General features: G+C 40.9%; 1 protein-coding gene across 1 annotated transcript in view; it reads right to left on the reverse strand.

Annotated features, from left to right (window-relative positions):
- The window catches only part of LOC124117376, a 68356-nt gene extending 63029 nt beyond the window's left edge, over window positions 1–5327 (reverse strand). Inside the window, exon 1 of the mRNA XM_046479207.2 lies at window positions 5041–5327. The gene's annotated coding sequence lies outside the window, so the exon portion shown is untranslated. The remainder of the gene's footprint in view (window positions 1–5040) is intronic.
- Between the last annotated feature and the right edge of the window lie 19815 nt (window positions 5328–25142).

Here is a 25142-nt window from a genome sequence, read left to right on the forward strand (position 1 = left end):
GGGTATACACAATTATATAGATGCATCTTATTCTTTTCATGCGCCGAAGATGGACGTAAACATCATATGATTATTATTATTAGAAAAACCTAAAGTGGCTCCATAGTGACTTTTAACGTAACTATTTGAGAGATCTGACTATTTTCAGGGTAAAATTAAACATCCTTTCAGATCTGTAAAGGGCGATTGATGTCAAGTGTTAATTAAAAAATAATATATGCACATAATTTTCATGCACAACTACAACTAAAAAAATGTATGTCGACAATCACCTAAGATAAGAAGAAGTCACATGAACGTCTGAAAGCGTCAGAACAGTATGTCAAAAACTGAGCAGAAGAAGTAGAATATTGTAAAAATGTAGGGAATTGATTTGAGCCTAAAGGCAAGTGATCTGGACCTGGGATGAGTGTTTTGGGCCTAGGCCTAAAACGCTCAAGAGTGATCTCAGTCAAGGCTCAGATGACGCAGGAGTGGGTTGCCAAAATTACAATTATAAAGAAGTGACCAATTTAGGCAATGACACAGCAATAGGTTGGTTGGTTTACGCCGCACTCAGCAATAGTCCAGCTATATGACGGCGGTCTGTAAATAATCGAGTCTGGACCAGACAATCCAGTGATTGATATCATGAGCATCGATCAACCAAGTAAGCGAGCCTGACCACCCGATCCCACTTGTCGCCTCTTACGACAAGCATAGTCGTCTTTAAGGCAAGTATGGGTTGCTGAAGACCTATTCTACCCCGGATCTTCACGGGTCAGGAACCGGTTGGACACACTAAATATTGTATTGAGCAGTATTGGACAGTTCTCACACCAACTGCTTAAACCACTACTCATGTGATCACACACTACTTTTAAGCAATACTTGCTTATGTAAGTACCTCTCCAGGTAATAACTTAATAGCTGGTTATATACAAGACGGTGCCAAACATAGATTACAAAGAGCACAAATGAAATACATGAAGCCAATATATTGAAATCGGTGTTGTCTGTGAAATATAATATTGCAGTTTCACTTCCTATATGAATAAAATTAAAGCTACTCAAATCTTTTGTTTTGGAAAATAAATCATAAATTGATTGAAGGATGTCAATGTTTGTAGAACTACTGACTGAAACATTTGCCATGTAATATTTTTTTAGGTCATGCCCATATGTGTAAAAATACATAGTGTTTCTGTTATTGTCGTATTTTTGACAGGTAAAGAAAAATTATGTTGCATCTTCAAAATGATCTCTCAACAAGTACTTTGTGGTATGTCTGATACGTGACGACTAAACCTATCAGCGCTTAAGTCACCGCAGCCGTGTCTGAGGCCACAATGCACAATTTCGCATAATCCAGGGCCATATCTTAAGTCTAAGTTATTGGTAATTATATCAGAACGATTAATTAAGGATTTCAATTATTTTGGTGAACGAGCATTGGTAGCTTCGTCAGGTAGATTATTCCCCATGTTAATTGTATCTGGAAGACAATTTGGCAATGGTTTGTGATTTGATTGTCTCTTAGTTCGATCTATGGTTATAATTGTTGTTATCAGAGACTTCGAATGAGATCGTTGAGGTATTCAGGTGAAATAACGTTTTTCATTTTGTAAAATTTAATCAGTTTGAAGCGGTGTCATCTTTCTTTTATAGATTGAAAATTTGTTTCGTTACATTTTTTTTGCCATGACTGGTACCACGAAGTGCCCCACAAACAATTCTCACAAATAATTCCAAATGTAAATTCTCGAGTACGAATTGTTGGTCGTTTGTACAATTGTCCCAAAAGTCGAAGTGAGGCTGGATAAAACATGTACATTATCGCAAAGTCATTTCTTGTTCGTCTGTACTTGAGACTCCTTAAGCAGTTGATCATTGAAATAACTTTTCCGATATTTTTGTTGATTTATATTTGCCATGAACAATTACTTTGAAGTGTAATTCCTAAATGTTTATTACTTTGGACTTAAATTAATAAGAGTACCCCCAATGTATAATTTTGAATGTTATAGTTTTGGTCTTATTGGGGTGGAATCCTACTTGGCATTTACAGGAAAAGGGATACATAATGTACTAAAGGTGGTATGAATGTGGGATGCATGATGTATTTAAGGTGGTATGAATGTGGGATGCATGCTGTATTCAAGGTGGTAGGAATGTGGGACACATAATATATTCAAGGCGGTATGAATGTGGGATGCATGATGTATTTAAGGTGGTATGAATGTGGGATGCATGCTGTATTCAAGGTGGTAGGAATGTGGGATACATAATATATTCAAGGTGGTACGATTGTGGTGTGCATTGTGTATTCAAGGTGGAATGAATGTGTGATGCATGATGTATTCAAGGTGGTATGCATGAATGTGGGATACATAATGTATTCAAGGTTATATGAATGTGGGACACATAATATATTCAAGGCGGTATGAATGTGGGATGCATGATGTATTCAAGGTGGTATGAATGAGGGATGCATGATGTATTCAAGGTGGTATGCATGAATGTGGGATACATAATGCATTCAAGGTGGTATGAATGTGGGATGCATGATGTATTCAAGGTGGTATGAATGTGGGATGCATGATGTATTCAAGTCGGTATGCATGAATGTGGGATGCATAATACGTTCAAGGTGGTATGAATGTGGGATGCATGCTGTATTCAAGGTGGTATGCATGTGGGATGCATGATGTAATAATGTTTTAATTTGAAGTTTACACGATATACGGCTTTTTCATTGGACGAGAGGTCGGTCAAATGACCGCGAAATTGACGTTCATAAGTGTATGAAGGACACAATTTGACGTTCAAACGTTTTTCACGAGACCGTGTTCTTGAAATGACGTAAACACTACTTCCACATTCCTGGGATTTCCCTAGCACGAAAACATACATAAGCATTATTTCTGATAATTTAGAAACTTTTATCTTGGTCTCAGCATTTCAGTATACATTGAGAAACGTAAGAGAGCATGATTGTTCACGAATTTCCTCGCTACGGCCCATCCTAATGAACAAACGAAAAAATGCACATCCAAACTATCGTCAGTATCGAGTCGATCTGTGTCTACGCTGACAGTCTCCAGCAATCTACGAATTTACCTTGGTGTCTGTTTGACGCATCTTTAATCACCTTTCAATAATCGGTCAGTTGATCAATGATGACTAACACATGTAACCGCCACAGGTTCATTAACAACTTCGGAAATCCTCCCGTCACGTTTATCGTGTCGGCCATTTTGACGTCTTGTACTTGATGTAAATGTATTAAAATTTACGACGCGCTGTCTTTGTGACTGACTTACTGAGGTAGTTCTTTACAGACCTTTCTCATCTAATGGTGTTATTATTTGAACACATGTGTTGCGTAAGATGTTTCCGAAGAGCAAGTTGCGCATCCATACGCCCATGTCACCTCTCTTTTTGAGGAACTATTTTACTCCGCGATATAGCTGGTTGTTGTATGGCTGTCAGTGTAAACATGAAGTCACACGTACTAAATAAAATTGTGTTTAGATCTTGGACTGCATCCTTTGAGGTAAGAAATTGTGATAATTTTTTTTTATATGAACTGACTTTCACTTTGTGTGAGTTCATACAAGCTCCGACGTTCATACAGTTTGGCCCTCACTCTTTGAAGGTTCATACTCAAATGAACTCACACAAAGTGAAGGTCAATTCTTAATTGAAGGTGGCATGAATGTGGGATGCATGATGTATTCAAGCAGGTATGCATGAATGTGGGATACATAACGTATTCAAGATGGTACGAATGTGGGATACATTATATATTCAAGTTGGTATGCATGAATGTGGGATGCATAATGTATTCAAGGTGGTATGCATGACTGTGGGATGCATGATGTATTCAAGGTGGTATGAATGTGGGATGCATAATGTATTCAAGGTGGTATGCATGAATGTGGGATGCATGATGTATTCAAGGTGGTATGAATGTGGGATACATAATGCATTCAAGGTGGTATGCATGAATATGGGATGCATGCTGTATTCAAGGTGGTATCACTGTGGGATGCATGATGTATTCAAGATGTTTGGAATGAATGGAGGAGGTTAATGTATTCATGGTGGTATGAATGTGAGATACATAATATATTCAAGATGGTATGAATGCGAGATACATGATGTATTCAAGGTGGTATGAATGTCGGATACATGATGTATTCGTGGTGGTATGAATATGGGGTATATAATGTATTCAAAGTGATGTGAATGGAGGATACATGATGCATTAAAGGTGGTATGAATGTGGGATACATAGTGTATTCACGGTCATATGAATGGAGGCTACAAGATGTATACACGGTTGTCGAACACTGTGTGTGCACGGGCATCCAAACAACACAACCATCGCCGTACCAATATAGTTTTGTTAAGGTCGGTTCGGGACATTGATTGTTTAACACCAAAACACGAACCTCATCTTGGTCTCATAAGATCCTGACATACTCGCATGTCCAAAAAATGTAGTTTGGGTATGTACGTAACGACACGCGTCTATCTTCGACGGATAGGAATTTCTGGCAAGAAAGATGCCCAGGAAAAACACAACACAACCCCCCCCCCCCCCCCCCCCCCCCCATCAACAGTGGAACACACACAAGATGAACATCTTACAACTCTACAGTGAACTATTTGCTTACATGGTTTCAACAATATTAAACACAACACAAACTGCTTCGCGGATGCTTTGCATTCATTTAGCACTTGTGTGGAAACAACATCACAACATGTACCACTCCCTTTGCGTAAACGCTGCACCCACGCTTGTTTAAGATGCTTCAAACCCTAACATCTAATTTTAAAATTAACACAATGATGCATGCGCTTGTCGTAAGAAACCTACCAACCAGAAAAATCAACTGCAAAACAAATAGTTATCAGAATGATACAATGCGACATCCAGCTGAGAAGTTTTCTACTTCACTCAGACGTCCATAAAAAGAACTTAGAACACTGTTCCTATCAAAATTACATGCAAAACTTATTTATTTGAAATTTATTTGAAATAAAACGACCGACCTGTGAGAAAGTTCCACCCCTTGGCGGTTGAATCTTGTTTGTCACGGGACCGAGTTACTTGAGGGCGTGTCTGTCCGCACCCCTCTACATTCCTCCACACCCTAGCTCACCCGTCACAGCTACACCGCGCCGAGTCCACCTCATACATGAGGGTTCAAAGTCGTGTGTTGTCGCCGTGCTGTCGTAGTCTGGTAGTAGCGAGTCCTACGTGGTGGAGGAGGAGACGATCAATGACAGTGACGACGGGGCAGTGTGGAGTTTGTCGCCGCCCGCAGCTAACGACTGGGGTGTTATGGCAAGGGCGTTCTCTTAAGGACTAGATGCTCAATCAGCACTGTCATCTCGGATGGCTTTGAGTAGGAAACCCTTGTGTTATTGCAAGATGCACTCTGGAAATACGTTGATCAATAACGTCATTACTCGTCCCGTAAACGTACACACGGTAAAAGTACGCTACGTATCATAAACCTACTGCACACAAAGAGATAGGTACTTGAGATTTAAGGGCGATGTTTAAAATTAAACGGAATAACTAAATCAGCACGGAAATATTTTTTTCCCTTTGTTGTCAACACCTACACTACTGCCTGAAAGTTCATTCCCCTAACACGTACCAATGTTATCCCACTCATGTATGCAATTGCTGTTACTGTTAATCCTCTCCCGATAATCCTCGACCTACTATATATATTCTGTACTATGTCCCTTATTCAGTCCTGCTTGACAACGGGATAAGGATCTATACCGAAACGTCGCTTTTCACAGTATTAAAGAAGTTGTTATCCATAAAATTGTGTCTATCTTGTCACGGAAATATTGTACAAACGTAACTGGAAGACGGTTGTAAACTCTTTACTCAACGCTAAAACGAATTAACATTCATAAAATAAAATAAAAATATGCTTAAATGAATTTTTATCGTTACCTCGATACACATGTTATAGCACCAACACATCGATGCATCCTTAATATAGTTTTTTGTCATGATGGAGTTGATGAGAATGTAACAAATATTTCTATTCATGTGAAATAACATTTCCTGCTCCTTTAACCCAGGCACATAAATATTTCGTATACCAGGAAACTAAACTAAACTAAAATACGATACTTAAAAATGTTTCAATAAATTTAATAATCGACGCATGCGCATGGAAACAAACCATATACAAGACGTCGATGCCAAACAATAATTCGTCGCGATTATCCGCCGATACAGGTATCGTTGGGCATAAGAGGCACAATTATGATGAAAATTATACGAATAGATTACTGAAAATAAGCGATGAAAAAATAGCCATACGGAAACAACAATATGTTGGTCTTAAAACATATATATAAAATAATATATTAAGAATGGCATAACATTAGGACTGTGTGCACGAGGAAAATACATGCACAGCGTAATTATCATTGGAATCAATCACAATTACCAGCTATCTATATTATGCAGAACCGTAAATATACCTACATAGATAGAGCCCGTGAAGTTCCGGGGTAGAATAGGTCTTCAGCAACCCATGCTTGCCGTAAAAGGCGACTGTGCTTGTCGTGAGAGGCGACTAACGGGATCGGGTGGTCAGGCTCGCTGACTTGGTTGATGCATGCCATCGATCCCAATTGCATGGATCGATGCTCATGTTGTCAATCACTGGATTGTCTGATGCAGACTCGATTACTCGCCATAATCTTGAACGCGACTTTAAAACCAATTTCACATCACCTGTTACGCAACGCATGAAGTTGGTCGCAGTGGGAATTCAGCCTAAATGAAGTCTTGCTCTACCGTGAGCATCTGTCACTGGCACAACTTTCATTAAGAAAGTGCAAGTGAAATATGTACAGCCCATGGCATCGTGCATCATCTTGATAAGCGACGTGTCATATTTAATATATTCATTTGCCTTGCAACCAGAAACATTGTGAAAACAATGAAATGCCGCAAAAAATTGTCCTGCGAGTGACAATGAATTGGATTGTAAATTCACAGCGGCCATATTTAAGCACTTTCGCTGAGCGAGAATGAAACAGTCTTAGCGACAACATATAATTTAATTGTGGCAGGGAATGTCCAGAACATCATTAAATCTGACCTGCACACACTGTTGTAGCATTAAGGGCTGTTCTGGAGTGATGATGTGCTATGGGGATGTCCTGGTAATGTATCTAAGTGCTAGGCTCTATACCCTTTTACTGTTAACACGTACCACCCACGTACCATACGACTGCGTGTGGGACAGATCACTGAGGGAGTAAATACTATACTTTGAAAATAAACTCGGTCTCGTATGTACCAATACATCCTACACGTTACGATTCAAGTGTGAGGTCACTAAAACAATTGTTGACACCATCTGAGACAAAATGTATCTTGAGTTCTAAAGGTTGCATTAAACAGACTGTACATGCGAATGAGTGTTAGCTTTGGAGGTAGTTTATTTGTTTGTTTGTTGTTTAACGCCACACTCAATAATATTCCAGCTCTTCGACGGCAGTCTGTAAAAAATCGAGTCTGGACCAGACAATCTATTGATTGACGTCATGAGCATCGCTCCACGTAATTGGGAGACGATGACATGCATCAACCAAGTCAGCGAGTCTGACCACCCGATCCCGTTAGTCGCCTCTTACGACAAGCAGATTCGCCTTTTTCGGCAAGCATGATTTGCTGAAGACCTATTCTATCCCGGATCTTCACGGATGTGTAGACATTATCATTCATAAGTCAAATGTTGGGTATCAGCTTAAGATATTAATGTTCATTAATTGGTAATTAACAACACGATATAACGCTTTCAGAGAGTGTTCTTGTTGAATATCTCCTTTTGCAAATTAGTGGTTGAATTTCAAGCACATGAACCAAGTGTGTGTGTGTGTGTGTGTGTGTTAGAGAGAGAGAGAGAGAGAGAGAGAGAGAGAGAGAGAGAGAGAGAGAGAGAGAGAGCGTGTGGTCAAGTGCGTCCGAACCCCTCCCCCTGTTTGAAAACCAAATGTAGTGTGTTGTAAAATTAAAATTATCTGAGAGAGTATTTGATATTTTGGACCCATGATCCATCCTTGCATGCCCGCCCTTGCATGTTGCACTGCCACTTGCAAATAAAGTCTACCTGTTTTGTATTGATAAAGTATGAAAAGAATAAGATGCATCTATATAATTGTGTATACCCATAACAAATACATAACTTATTAATTATGTCTATGTATTAATTCGTGAATATATTATTTCATTTCGATTTCACAGTACCAGACATCAGAGGATATTATTATTGAACACTCTGTGTTTTTTACACAACATGTACATGTAAAACAGCACACCCCTGTCATCTTTACCCATAGTCTGGCACTGTCTGAAGTTTCCATCTTCTGCTGATCCTCGTGTCACAAAAGGTATGCGCACATGTAGTCCTCATCAACTTTTATTGTATTTAAAGCAAATGTCTCTAGTCTTAAAAACATCGTAGACATTTTAATTACATTTGATGCAGACAACCTATTTTAACATATTTTGACTGATATTTCACACTAGAACTAATCACATGACACAAACAAATATGTTTATGTCGCCAAGGTCGCGTTGGTTTCAAGACGGCGTCAACGATAAGTATGTTACATTTACATGTGTAGAATATGACCTTTGAATATGTCCAACATTAGGGTGTTTTGTCGCTGCTTGGGGGATGACACTGTTGAGCTTTCGTACAAATCCTTGTAACTTGAACACGACATGAAATAAACGGATTGTTTTCGAACTGTTTTGAGTAAGTTAGGGAATGTTCATATCCGATGTGCGAGAGGCCATTGATTGTTGAAGTCAGATGTTAACGTGCCTACTTATAGCAACACATAGACGCTTAAATACAAGATGCCCAAATTAACGCCTCTCTCATTTAAGACACACACACGCCCGACACGCGCACACACTCAAAAAACCTATATTAATGAATAACAGTGAATATGTACATTGTGTATATAGGACATGGACAATTTCCCACTCAGACAATACCCCCAAATGACAGTTCCTCACAAGGTTGGTTGGTTGGTTTGTTGTTTAACGCCGCACTCAGCAATATTCAAGCTATATGACGGCGGTCTGTAAATAATCGAGTCTGGACCAGACAATCCAGCGATTAACATCATGAGCATCGATCCACGCAATTTGGATCGATGACATGCATCAACCAAGTCAGCGGGCTTGACCACCCGATCCCGTTAGTCGCCTCTTACGACAAGCAGATTCGCCTTTTTCGGCAAGCATCTGAGAGAGGATTTGATATTTTGGACCCATGATCCATCCTTGCATGCCCGCCCTTGCATGTTGCACTGCCACTTGCAAATAAAGTCTACCTGTTTTGTATTGATAAAGTGTCACAAAACGGAGTTATTATCTTTGCTAGTGTTAATACCGATGACATTTGACATTGACATGATTCGTATTTTTGGAAATTAAAGAACCATTTTCGTATGCAAGTCATGCAAGTTGTCACGAAAATCTCGTTTTGACACGTCTTTCAGTTATAGAAATGAATTTTAAAACTTGTCATACCAAGACTCAGTTCTAATGCGAGAAATAACTCTGTTGGTAGACCTATAGCTGTTAAATCACATGCATCAGTGGCAACGCATTTCAACGTGGCCCACAATATCCCGACTTTGGGCACGATATCGGCCAGGTGACACGATCTGAGATCTTCCAGGTTTAGGGAGACCTCGTTTCACCACGCCGCCAAGGTTCGGTGCACCCGGGGCCTTCGCCTTCGAATCAGGACACTCACTGCAACGAACGCTGGAACACAAACTCATATAGGGGCGGTCGGGTAGCCTAGTGGTTAAAGCGTTTGCTCGTCACGCCGAAGACCCGGGTTCGATTCCTGACATGGATGCACTGTGTGAAGCCCATTTGTGTTGTCCGCCGCCATGATATTGCTTGAATATTGCTAAAAGCAGCGTAAAACCATACTCACTCACTCACTCTACCTCCTATATCTGCACAGACTGCCCGTAACAGTTTACGGAGTACCAGACTGAGTGTGAAGGCCCTACGTTGGCTTTAACATACCTCAACGCAATCGTCTTCAACTGCATTGGTGTCGATTGCATCATCAGTGGCTTTCCCAACGTTTTGTGACGAATCCCCGTTTCCTTCTTTAAAGTAAAGGTGGACGATCCGTGTGTATCTGCTATAGAATGAGTTGTACCGGACATTGAGCACAGGAACTCGAAAATATCGGTAGAGGAAGTGTCATTTTGTTGGAACCATATCTTATGGGCGAGAACAGATCTGGTTCATATCCTGGGCAACATAACACACGTAATGTAATCGTCACGATGACGTAATCGTACGTCCTCACGATGCCCGGCTCTGTAGACACAATGCGCCATGTTTCCACCTTGTCAATGCTCGTCCTCGAGGCCACAGCACGGGTCTGTAATGATTTCCCGAGAGCTTGGAATATAAGCGTAATGCCCTGGCCGTCAAGGTCACCGGATCTCAACCCAATTGAGCAACTGTGAGACATTTGCGTCAACTAGGGCCACAGACCATGCAGTAATTACACCAAGCTCTTCAAGAAGAATAGGCTTCCACTTCATAAGGAGACTTCCACTGGCTTCTTGGTTCCATGGGGAAGGAGGTGTCGTGTAGCCAGTCAGGGCAACTGAAGACACAAGCGGTACTTGGCTTTACGACGACCGTGCTTCAGATAGGGTAGGAACGCAACCGGCACATGCAAAGATTTATCCGTAACAGGTTGATGAACTCTGTACTTGTAAGTCAAAGAATTAATCTCTTGAAATCACAAATACTTTTCTTTTTTGGTGAGATGTACCACATACACACTCAGAGTCATACTTATATCACAGTGTGTCAGCTTAATGTTGGTGTAGTTTTGTAGACATGGTGCTGACAAGCCAAGTATCATTCTGCACATCGAACTGTGGCACCTTAGACAACATGATCAGGACCACCCGTGCTCCGTGAAGACATAGGCATATTGCAGGTTAATGGTTCCCGTTGTGTTCCCCCTGAATGTAAAGCTTGGGCACAGTTTCCAAGTTATCAAACATTCCATCTTTGTACCGCCTAATGGGGGGCACGGGTGGCCCAGTCGTCTAAGGCGCCACGATTCGCTGTGCAGAGTTGCGTCCCTTGGGCACGCCAGAAACCTATGATTGTGGGTTCGAATCCCGGTTCGCCCCGATTGTGTTTCTAGGTTTGTCAGCACCATACCCGTGCTCGTGGGTTTCACCGAAGTGGTAAACGTCTGAGACCTGCATCACTTCGGGCTTTCCTCCCACATTAAGCTGATACGCCGTGATATAACTGGAATAATGTTAAAAGCGGCGATAAACCCAACTCACTCACTCACTCACTATACCGCCTAATGATGATATATGCCAGATGATATATATAAAAGTTTGGGATTTACGCAATTCATTTCATAATGACGTAATTCTACCGTCAGTACTTACCAGAGTTTCTTGTGATACAGAATGACATACTCATTACAAGGAGTCTTGTAAAGTTGTTTAATGGCGTTTTTGCCGAGGGCCATATGTTCCTGGGGTTTTAGGTGAACTATTGGCGTGTCTTTGCACTCCTTTTTGCGAACATCTGGTATCATCACTATATGATAGTTATTCATAAGCACGTGCTTATCATGTAGTCGTTATCTACATTGGACTCTGCTTTTAGGTTTTTTTTAGGGTTTTGTCGCTTTAAGTGAGTGAGTGAATATGATTTTACGCCGCTTTTAGCAGTATTCCAGCAATATCATGGCGGGGGAACACAGGAATGGGCTTCACACATAGTACCCATGTCGGAGTCGAACCCGGGTCTCCGGCGTGACGAGCGAACGCTTTAACCACTAGGCTACCCGACCGCCCCTTGTCGCTTTAAGTTCTCCGTCACGCAGCTGGGCGTGCAAAGTACATTGACGCTGGAAACCAGACCAGGACTAATGACACGGGCAATCTCGCTTCTCTTCCTGTGATATGTTTCCCAATGCAGGTGCATTAACGCCCTCTAGTGACAGACTGCGTCGTGGAGGTAGTCTTGGCTCCCAGACAGGTACTTCCGGCCGGCACGTCTACGTCTTCTCACCATCAATCTATTGTTTGATTTGGGCAGTAATGAATATGTACAACTTGTTCAGCCAATAAAGCGGACAGTTTGAGTTTATTTCCGTCAATGGGTGACAGGCTCTTCGCTTTAAGAGACTCTTTTGCAGCGTGTATGGAGCAGCATTACATGATCCACGTGGTACAATTACTCGCAGTATGTGTTTGTTGAACACCTATAGATCTTATGGAGTATGTGTTCATCTGACGGTCCATCAAATAATCACATACGTTTATATCGAATGGCATTGGAGTATGAGCAATCGTAGAAAGATAAGCTAATAATAAAGGAATAAACAGTACCGAATTATAGTATTGTAATCCTTATCTTGGAAAAACATTTCAGTCTTTCTTTGGCAATAGAGTCAAAGTGATTGGAAACAATCAATAATAACACACAGTCAGCAATCTATGTAAGATTCAAGGCATCATGTAAACCACAATACAATATCCCCTTTTTGTTATAAGTGCTAAGCTTATTATTAGTTTTTGCTGACAGATATTCCAAATAAATAGCATCTTTTAATACTTGTTTAAAAACGTCTAATGAGGGTTTCCTTTTCTTTAAACTAGAAATAAAAATGTGTCTGTTAGCTAACATAATAATATGATTATTTGCAGGTTTTGCACTTATTTCACCAAAACATACATTAAATCTTGTAAAAAGTTTTTGATCATTTCCCACAGAATTCAGGAAAGCCTCCAAGTTTTGCCAGAATTCGAACACATATTCACAGTCATAAAATACATGCATCAAATTTTCTTTCTCTATCTTGCAAAATTCACATAAATCATCATCGACAAGTTTCATTTTATAAAGTTCTTTTTTTTGTACATATCATCCTATGCAGAAATCTAAATTGAAAATCTATCGATTTTACATCTCTAATGTCTTTTCTAAAAGAGACAAAAAATTTAGCCCATTCTAAGCATTCACCAAATTCAATTTCCCATTTCCTACATATTTTAGGTTGTGAGTCAGAAAAAATAAGTTTATCATAAAAGAGTCTTGAACCTTTTTCACAAATCAATAAGTCCTGATAACAAGGAAGAATATACATTTTGGAGTAAGATATCCCCCCCCCCCCCCCCCCCACCCCCCACCCCCCCCCCCCCCCCCCACCCCCACCCCACCCCCCCAAAAAAGGGGGAAAAAATCAGAAAATACAACAACAAAACAAAAAGAAAACACAGCAGTCCAACTGTTTCAACAAGGTAAAGTTGTCACATGTGTAAAAGTCAGCGCCAGGAGGTGAGAGACTAGATCACACGACCGTGGTACCGGTGACATGGCAATTAGCGGTAGGTCGACTTTCAGGTGTCAGGCATATTGATTGCAGATGGAGACTGGCTCAACAGACGCTCCTAATTATCAAGCAATCAATGCAAGACAGAAAGGAAGTTTAGCCAATGAAACGATCTGCCTACAGGATCAAGTGTACCCTGCACTCTCTACTTCTTGTCATACACGGTAAATGAATTGTGTTGATGGCCATCAGTTACGCGGGCTTATCAAGCATAAGCATCTGTTAAAGCGTGTTCTCATGCTCGTCATGAATACAAATGGACGTGCTTAAGTGTTAGCCCCAATCTCAGTATAAAATTACGTAGATAATTTTAAGTGTTATTTTGACGCATGGCATCAATTAAAATGTGACCATCAGTTCAGGTGTGTTTTATTCACTTGCGTCGATTAAGGTGTATGTTCATGTACATTATGTTTATGTGTGGCATCAATCAGTATGTCCGTGCTTCAGTTTAAGTGAACCATGCATCTGTTTAATTGTCTGTGTATTCACAGCATCAAATAAAAATAAACGGTCATCAGTTTATGTGTGTTTTTTGCACATATATCAGAAAAATGGACCAAGACATCAAAGCTGATTGTGTGATCAGTGTAAAGTGTGTCGTTATATATAAACGTCAGTAAAAGATACAAAGATGACACTGGTTTTAGTACGTGTATCTGTCACGTGAAGATTCCGGGTTTGATCCGCAGCAACCCATGCTTGTCGTAAAAGGCGAGTAACGGGATCGGGTGGTCAGGCTCGCTGACTTGGTTGGTGCATGTTATCGTATCCAAACTGAGTAGATCGATGCTCATGATGTCTATCACTAGATTGTCTGGTCCAGACTCGATTATTAACAGACCGTCGTCACATAGTTGGAATATTGCGTTAAACAACAAGCAAACAAATAGTACGTGTATATCATCATTTCCATGTGACGACAGATGGGCAAAAACACTCATCACGTCCTCTCGCCTGTTATGACAAGTTCAACTGTTTCGTGACGAGGTTGGATGTATTTGGCACTTTGTTAAAAGCACGAAGCTTGGCATGGTGTTAGCTCTCGCTTCATAGATTATGGTTTGTAATAGGGACAATCAATTTTACCAAAACGGCTTCAAAAACGATTGAAAAAACAGATTGTCCTATTTGCACACACGCTTCCTGTTTTAACCCCAGGTACAGCAGTATACACGGTGCGGCTGCACTGGACCCTAATCTTGGTTGCCATGGGAATGGGGAAAAGGCTATCTAGTCCAGGGGTAAGAAAGCCATTAATCACTTTGTTAAAATAAGATACATTTTTTTCTATTTTACACTTTGGGTCAATGTAAGCTAATTATATAGGACCAGAATAACTATCAGGCAAATGTTGCAGTATCAAAAGAAATGATTTCAAGAATATCGCAAACTCAACATTGAGGAACGAGATGCACCATCGTCAGCTACAAACTTGTGTTAGCCCTAATGGAGCCACGCATTACGTATACGACAGGGCATCACTTGGGTGAAACACTGATGTCGACCTCGTACGTCCCACGCAACCTCACGACACTGTAATTCACATACAACGCAGACAGGCTTTTAATAAATCTGCATGATTAAACGTTTCGAAATTCTAAATGGAGTTTCTTGATGTTTAAATCGATGTTTGTTTCACATTTGATGAATTATTAATCTATTTGGAATGTTTGTCTTGAATCCCCGATCTGTCTCTTCTGGCGCGAAATGAGATAATGGTTATTTTAATTGAATCCGCAAATATTGATAGGTAGAATGTCTGTCAAAAATCACGACGAAAATGACGTTTATTTCTGTTCATAATGTATAGGTAAGATGTTAATCAAATGTAATTGATACTGTATTGTGACGTGTAGAGACAAAATGGCGGAATCGTTAAAAAAGACCGCAATTTCGTCGCTGTGTCAAATGAATAAAATGATTTGAACAAAAATCAATATCCCATGCTTGCAAATAACCAATATTATTACTGTAACCTACATTTATTCATTTCATCAAAATCCCTATTCTTTTGACAAGTGTTGATGTAGCCAAGATTAATGGTCAATGATCAAGGTGCCACATGAGTCTATTCTGTGTAATGTAAAAAACTTCACCCTTTTATTGGCATTGGAGATGGGTGGGGGGTCAATTTCATATTCGCCCGGATTAGGATCTTTGGTACAGTCAAGTCTCGTTCATCCGACATAGTTGGTTGCACATGATTGTGTCGGATTAACGAGTATGTCGGATTAACGAAATTAAGTGATTTGTGATCGAAAATCGGACGTCTTCACGATAGATAATAACCGTGTGTACCTTGTAATAAAATCATTAAAAACGAAATATTAATATTGTTATGTTGTTTATTCATTCATTCCTTAATTTATAATCAATGACTGTGCAAAAATAATAATAATTTTCCCATTTATACATAACAATAGAGATATTACTCACTGAATTTATCACATGATCAACGACACACGTTTCCTCGTGTAAATGCAAGTGCTACTGTCTTAACAACTTGCTTCATCTACTTAAAATAGTCTGTCAGTGTTTTCTGTTTCTAACATTTTGAAGGCACATTTCTCAAAGTCCCCTGCTCGCTTGTATATAAGTATGGTGCTCAAGGCCGCCGGTAACCATCCACAACGGCGTCACTTTCCACATTCCTCCCACCTTAAACTGGACCCGTGAAGATCCGGGGTAAAATAGCCTTAAGTAACCCATGCTTGCCGTAAAAGGCGACCATGCTTGTCGTAAGAGGCGACTAACGGGGTCGGGTGGTCCAGTCGTCTAAGGCGCCGCGATTCGCTGTGCACAGTTGCGTCCCTTGGGCACGCCAGAAACCTATGATTGTGGGTTCGAATCCCGGTTCGCCCCGTTTATGTTTCTAGGTTTGTCAGCACCATACCCATGCTCGTGGGTTTAACCGAAGTGGTAAACGTCTGAGACCTGCATCACTTCGGGCTTTCCTCCCACATTAAGCTGATACGCCGTGATATAACTGGAATAATGTTAAAAGCGGCGATAAACCCAACTCACTCACTCACTCACTATACCGCCTAATGATGATATATGCCAGATGACTGACTTTCACATCTCATATTCTTATCTGGTGATTTATTTATTGAGAATACCCGTGCTCGTGGGTTTCACCGAAGTGGTAAACGTCTGAGTCCTGCATCACTTCGGGCTTTCCTCCCGCATTAAGCTGACACGCCGCGATTTAACTGGAATACTGTTAAAAGCGGCGTTAAACCCAACTCACTCACTCACTCACTCACTCACTTATATGGGATAGGGCGGCGGGGTAACCTAGTGATTAATGCGTTCGCTCGCCACGCCGAAGACCCAGGTTCGATTCCACACATTGGTACTGAACTGAACTGCAGCTTGAGGTCCTGGTCCACGGCATTAAAAGAACGTATACACATACAGTAGAGGGACACGGTGCGATGTCGTTCTGAGGACAGGGAGTTTTGCAACTTTGCAAATAATAGTTCATACAATATATGAAGATAACATGTCATCTGCAGGTTTGTATAAAAACTTTGCCAAGGTTATTTCATGTTTTTAACAATGCTATTTTCTATTGGAAAATAACAAGACAGACTTCGGAATGGTGAGATATTTATGAGAACATATAAGGGCTACAAATATGTCTCTGTTAATGAACAGATTAACAGATAATAAAACTCATCCCCGAAGTCACTCGTATCACATAATAGACGTCGTCTATGCGTTAATGGTACTTTGTTCCATCTGTGTTTTTCAACCGGAAGTCGATGATTTGAAGTTCGAAAATGACATATTGATATTCTGTATTTATCATCCAAAATTTCAATATGGTTCAAAACATTTAGATTTAAATATCTTATGTGTTGTACATTTGTATTTTCTATTTCATTTCTCCATGATCTCACATCGATCAGGCTATATTGTGGAAATAACTTCTTTGGGGCGAGAAAGTAGTAAAACCATTTTGGGATTGTCATACATAACTGAAACCCAAATGATCTACAAAGTTAATCCATTCATGTATGTAATGTTCAGAGTCATTGTCTGACAATAACATTTTGTATACAATATAAACCAGTTTAGAATTACTTTGCATTAGTTGGGACCGATACGACATTAAACAGTTTCTGACGTTAATAAATAAGTTGGATAAACTTGATTCTCTGTATACCATTTCCAAGTGTGTTTGTACCGCGCTAAATTCCATACAGTATTTCTGCCCCATAGCGCTACAATAGACAAAGATATACAAATATACAGATCAAGGGTTTGCAATAAGATTTTAGACAGAAGTAGATTGTGAACAGAAAGGTCTTCAGCTGACCCTTGAAATAGTTCAGGGAAGTAGAGAATCTCAGGTTGTGTGGCAAACGGTTCCAAAGAAACGCAGCACCATAGCTGAGGGATCTTTGTCCATTAAGTTTCAGGTTTCGCCTCGGAATGGTAAGACGATATAAGTAAGTAGATCATAAACTTAAGGCACCAAATGGAGAGTGTCTTGGCAGTAGCTTAAGCGTAGTCTGGTGATAACACAAGTAAGCCAAACGTCCGACATTATTGTCTGCCCTTGTTCTAACAGACAGCGGATGCAGGACTTGGAGGTGAGGAGGGATGTGACTTTGGCCTAATACTACGAGCTGCAGCGTTCTGAAGACATGGAGTTTGGATAGGGAGTGTTTCTGACTTACCGGACTCCGTTGCAATGGTCAAGCTCTGACAGCACCAATCTAACAGCATATGAGTTGCATTGTTGCAGGAGAGTTGCGAATGTTTTTGACGTTCCCGAGGTGGAAGTACCATGACTTACAGGTGGACCTGACATGACTCTACATTGTCAACTCTGCGACTTGCTGCGATCCTACGTTCTTGACACTGCTGGAGAATGGGATGCTTGAAACATTAACTTGGATGCTTGTCTCCATAAGACGATATCGATTTGCACCATTCTGAACAAGCAATGCTTGGGTTTCCTTCATTTAATTTAAGTACGAGATACTGATTGGCCAGTCGGAGGTTTCAAATGGCAATAACCATTTGTGATTGAAACAGCAGATTTTTTTCTCAATCCTTATAGGCAGGCAATTATAGGTTACAAAATTCACGGTTTCGATCGTTACAATATTCAAAGTATTTTAGACAATATCGATTGGAAGGGAAACACGATATAGATCGCCTTAGAGAGTGTATGTCATGTTTTCGGAACAACAGCGAGCGCGATTCTTTATCAGACTATGACGCATTACAATGAACGCTATGACGTCATAATAGTGAAATCCGTCGTAGAACTAAACGTTCCTAGGCTTGCTTCATTTTAAGGCGTGCCAACTATATGTTAGCTTACCAAGTAGCCATGCTACACACTTGCACCATATGCCAGAAGAGATATGTATGTCATAATGATGTAAAGCTACAATGTTTGAGCGCATACAAGGTCATATTAAGTTTAATGGCTAGTATCGGCGTTTCTTTGTTTCAGATCTAAATCCCACTCAAAACGCTGAACTCAACAATACCGTGTCACTCGGTATCATCTCGTTCGCGTTTAGTTTTATGACGTGCGTTTCCAAATTCAATTTAGCGCGGTTAAAACTACCGGTAAGCTACCTCTACATTAAAAACTCAGTATGTTTATCTCCTCACTACTATCTTCGCCCCGCCGTGATATTGCTGGAATATTGCTAAAAGCGGCGTAAAACCATACTCACTCACTACCAACCTTGACCGCTCATTTAACACATAACCATACCCATTGACTAACGTAGGAATGCTTTAAGGTGCGATCATGTATAGTGGGTTCGATTTCGATTCCCACGCCAGTTCCTTGCATTGCCTACAGGACCGCCTCCGTGGTCTTGTGGTAGAGGGTCCGCCCGGAGAGCGGAAGGTCCGGGGTTCGATCCCCGGCCGCGTCATAGAAAAAGACGTTAAAAGATTGTACTTGTTGTTACCCTGTCTGGCGCTCAGCATTAAGGGGCTAAAACAAGGACTGGTCGGCTCGGAGTCAGTATACTGTGTCTGAGTGGGGTACTCATGTTAAACTGCGGCATGGTATCTCAGTGAGCTAGCACTATACATCGGACTAGTACAAGCAGTCACACACATAAATGTGCATGCACGTCGCTATATAAGTGCAATAATCTTGGACGCGACGTTAAACCCAATTTCACCTCACCTCACCTCACCTCACCTCACCTCACCTCACCTCACCTCACCAACTTGCCTACAGGTTGCAGGAGTTGTTAATATGTACGATCGTCGTCCATGGAGGTTTCCCTGTAACATAAAGCCGACAAGGTGAGGTGAAATGGGGTTTAACGTCGCGGCCAAGATTATTGCACTTATATAGCGACGTGCATGCACGTGTGTGTGGCTGCTTGTGCTAGTACGGACTGATGCCGATTTATAATGCCAGCTCACTGAGATACCATGCCGCAGTTTAACATGAATACCCCACTCAGTCCAGTCCAAACGGGTTAACAACAAGTACCATATTTTAACGTCTTTTGGTATGACGCGGCCGGGTATCGAACCCCGGACCTTCCGCTCTCCGGGCAGACGCCCTACCACTAGACCACGGAGGCGGTCTAAAGCCGACAAGCGCTGATACAGCTTAAACACTGTGTAACACCGCAGTAATACACCCACTCACCCACTGTGTTTCTGTCTGAGATAGAGAAAAAGAGATGACATCACGACACGAGTGAGACAACAGGTAGTCGATATTGTTCACATAATGGTCGCCGTGATTGTCTCACAGCGACAGCCCAAGTAGCAGGGGAAACCACATAAGTGGAATCAGGAAATGTAATTGACACCTACAGAGAGGATATGATTACTGGTGGAATCATGTTTCTTGTCTGGGCAAATAGAATAAACCTGATTACACATCCGAGCATATCAATCTACAGGATCAACAGAACAGCTTTCCTTTCCAAATTGGTAATCTCGAATATATATGTTATACATGAGTGTAGGTCTGAAGCAAGCTATGGAAACGACACTCTCTGTGTGCAAGGATGATTCATAACATATGTTTCTTACATAGAAAGCTAGTGAGCAAGTATGGTTTTACGCCGCTTTTAGCAATATTCCAGCAATATCACGGCGGGGGACACCAGAAATGGGCTTCACACATTGTACCCATGTCGGGAATCGAACCCGGGTCTTCGGCGTGACGAGCGAATGCTTTAACCACTAGGCTACCCGACCGCCCCTACATAGAAAGACTTGACCGAAAGACATTCAAAGGATATATTTTCCAGTATCACTCTTCCATATTGATACACTTTTGCCAAAGATGTTGGAGGGATTTTATTCCAGTTTAGTATAAGTCTTTCTGTTTGTTGTTCAAAAGGGGCGGTCGGATAGCCTTGTGGTTAAAGCGTTACCTCGTCACGCCGAAGACCCGGGTTCGATTCCCGACATGGGTACAATGTGTGAAGCCCATTACTGGTGTCCCCCGCCGTGATAGTGTTGGAATATTGCTAAAAGCGGTGTAAAGCCATACTCACTCACTCACTGTTGTTCAAAAGGTTCTCCGTCGCTGCTTTTACGGCATCGTTCGAGTCGAAATGGGTTCTGGCGTGCTGATGACGTCAACTTAGTTGTAGCCTCATGCATGGTAAATATTCTCACATGCATTATATACCATCATGTTCATGGGGGTGTTGGGGCGGTCGGGTAGCCTAGTGGTTAAAGCGTTAGCTCGTCAAGCCGAAGACCCGGGTTCGATTCCTGACATGGGTACAATGTGTGAAGCCCATTACTGGTGTCCCCCGCCGTGATAGTGTTGGAATATTGCTAAAAGCGGCGTAAAACCATACTCACTCAGTCAGTCATGGGGGTGTTTCTCCTCACTTGTGGCCAGTGGAGTCTCTGTACTATACATGTCAAAGTTAACGTATCGTTTCTGGTTTCAACAAAGTCGGTAAACGCTATCGTGTCACTGGAGTGTCTGTCACAGGATTATATGGCGAAGATTCGATTGTTTAAAGGCCGCTCCTTTATGCAAATTGTGTGAAAGTGGTGGGTGCTACCTTTGGACAGGACATGCTTGCTCTTTTTGCGAGCGTCTTCACCGATTTTCAGCGATCCATTCATACAATTTTGCCTTTTAGGCCTAGTGGAATCTGTTTAAGCATCTGATGGGTCATTCTCTGATGTGAACGTTTTATATTATATATCATAATGCACGCAGGCAACGGCAAAGGCATCATGGCCATGGGATATTACTATGGTTTACTTGAGGCAGAATTGGATTGTTAAACAGTTTTGTGATTGTGCGATTGTGTAGTCCTACACGTGCATACATGTATGTAAGGCCGCTACACTGAGTATTCTACAGACAACATGTACAGAGACTCTGCTCTGTAATCCATTCAAATTTATCACAATACACAATAAAACATGTGCAATTTTTTACTTATGCATTTTAAACATGACGAATTAAATATGACAGTTATTCTAATATCCAGGCAACAAGACGCCGGAACTGTCATCCTAATCCAGGAAATTTTAAACGGCGCCTTTTGATAAAATATGTAATGAATTGATCGTTGAAACGTTCAGAAACATACACGTTTTTTCACTGATCACCGAGATTAGACACCGATGTTGGTTTTGTTTAACATGTTGATTAATTCGTTCTTGCCGTTATGTTCATTCGGGTATATGGGGCAGGTATTGTTGGATTCGATAATAAATGACAACATTACCATAACATATATTTCGGGGTGTTTAACAAGTCGCAATAAAGGGTCATTTCAAATTCATACAAAACGTTTTGAGGCGATAGAATATCACAGAACCTCAACTACAGCCATGCATTTATTGTTATTATTGTTTTTGATGGTGGTGTTATTGCAGATGTTGTTGTTGTTGTTTTATCAATTTAGTTCAATGTAACATGGATCAGGTCAAGCTATTACAACTTGAACTGTCTTTTCCAATATGATAATTATAACGTACATTCATATAACAGCGGGAAAGGTTTCTGTACATCACTGGCTATCATGGAAAATGATAAACAAATAAAATAAATAATAAGTACGACTTTGCACAGAACAATACATGAAATATCATGACAATGTCCTCTGTAAACGTCATCCCTGGCTGAAAGTGGCGGGGGTTCAATTGTCAGTTCACAAGTCAGTATCGGGTTTGACCACCATTGCCAGTGGCACAAGCTTAACAACGGCGCCTCATTGACGACACAGGGTGGTTGAGGAAGGTTTGTGGGATGTCATTCCAGATCTGGACCTAAGATTGGAAGTCGGCGTAAACGATGTTTCATTTCATCCTACATATGTAGGATGGGCGACAGATCTGGGGAACAGCTGGCCAAGGGAGTGTGAGGATGTCCTGTTGTCCAGTGAAGTCTGTGACCACACGTGGAACGTGAGGGCGTCGTTGTACTGATGTAACGAGATGTCACGTCCATGGGTCTCATGTAACAAGCCACCTACACGATATACATCCTTTGAAGAACACTACCTAGTAAACAAGCAGCTTACGTGATGTGCGTCCTTTGAAGAACACTACCTAGTAAACAAGCAGCTTACGTGATGTGCGTCCTTTGAAGAACACTACCTAGTAAACAAGCAACTTACGTGATGTGCATCCTTTGAAGAACACTACCTAGTAAACAAGCAGCTTACGTGATGTGCGTCCTTTGAAGAACACTACCTAGTAAACAAGCAACTTACGTGATGTGCATCCTTTGAAGAACACTACCTAGTAAACAAGCAACTTACGTGATATACATCCTTTGAAGAACACTACCTAGTAAACAGGCAACTTACGTGATGTGCGTCCTTTGAAGAACACTACCTAGTAAACAGGCAACTTACGTGATGTGCGTCCTTTGAAGAACACTACCTAGTAAACAAGCAGCTTACGTGATGTGCGTCCTTTGTAGAACACTACCTAGTAAACAGGCAACTTACGTGATGTGCGTCCTTTGAAGAACACTACCTAGTAAACAAGCAGCTTACGTGATGTGCGTCCTTTGAAGAACACTACCTAGTAAACAAGCAACTTACGTGATGTGCATCCTTTGAAGAACACTACCTAGTAAACAAGCAGCTTACGTGATGTGCGTCCTTTGAAGAACACTACCTAGTAAACAAGCAACTTACGTGATGTGCATCCTTTGAAGAACACTACCTAGTAAACAAGCAACTTACGTGATATACATCCTTTGAAGAACACTACCTAGTAAACAGGCAACTTACCTGATGTGCGTCCTTTGAAGAACACTACCTAGTAAACAGGCAACTTACGTGATGTGCATCCTTTGAAGAACACTACCTAGTAAACAAGCAGCTTACGTGATGTGCGTCCTTTGTAGAACACTACCTAGTAAACAGGCAACTTACGTGATGTGCGTCCTTTGAAGAACACTACCTAGTAAACAAGCAACATAAGTGGTATACATCCTTTGAAGAACACTTCCCAGTAAACATGCAACATACGTGATATACGTCCTTTGAAGAACACTACCTAGTAAACAGGCAACTTACGTGATGCACGTCCTTTGAAGAACACTACCTAATAAACAAGCAACATACGTGATGCACGTCCTTTGAAGAACACTACTTAGTAAACAGGCAACTTACGTGATGCACGTCCTTTGAAGAACACTACCTAGTAAACAAGCAGCCTACGTGATATACGTCCTTTGAAGAACACTCCCTAGTAAACAGGCAACTTACGTGATATACGTCCTTTGAAGAACACTACCTAGTAAACAGGCAACTTACGTGATATACATCCTTTGAAGAACACTACCTAGTAAACAAGCAGCCTACGTGATATACGTCCTTTGAAGAACACTACCTAGTAAACAAGTAACATACGTGATATACGTCCTTTGAAGAACACTACCTAGTAAACAAGCAGCCTACGTGATATACGTCCTTTGAAGAACACTACCTAGTAAACAGGCAACTTACGTGATAAACATCCTTTGAAGAACACTACTTAGTAAACAAGTAACATACGTGATATACTTCTTTTGAAGAACACTACCTAGTAAACAAGCAGCCTACGTGATATACGTCCTTTGAAGAACACTACCTAGTAAACAGGCAACTTACGTGATATACATCCTTTGAAGAACACTACCTAGTAAACAAGTAACATACGTGATATACTTCTTTTGAAGAACACTACCTAGTAAACAAGCAGCCTACGTGATATACTTCTTTTGAAGAACACTACCTAGTAAACAAGCAGCCTACGTGATATACGTCCTTTGAAGAACACTACCTAGTAAACAGGCAACTTACGTGATATACATCCTTTGAAGAACACTACCTAGTAAACAAGTAACATACGTGATATACTTCTTTTGAAGAACACTACCTAGTAAACAAGCAGCCTACGTGATATACTTCTTTTGAAGAACACTACCTAGTAAACAAGCAGCCTATGTGATATACGTCCTTTGAAGAACACTACCTAGTAAACAGGCAACTTACGTGATATACATCCTTTGAAGAACACTACCTAGTAAACAAGTAACATACGTGATATACTTCTTTTGAAGAACACTATCTAGTAAACAAGCAACTTACGTGATATACTTCTTTTGAAGAATACTATCTAGTAAACAAGCAGCTTACGTGATATACATCCTTTGAAGAACACTACCTAGTAAACAGGCAACTTACGTGAAAT

Source organism: Haliotis rufescens, unplaced genomic scaffold (genome assembly GCF_023055435.1).
Source record: "Haliotis rufescens isolate VD_foot unplaced genomic scaffold, xgHalRufe1.0.p SCAF_22, whole genome shotgun sequence".
NCBI lineage: Eukaryota > Metazoa > Mollusca > Gastropoda > Lepetellida > Haliotidae > Haliotis > Haliotis rufescens.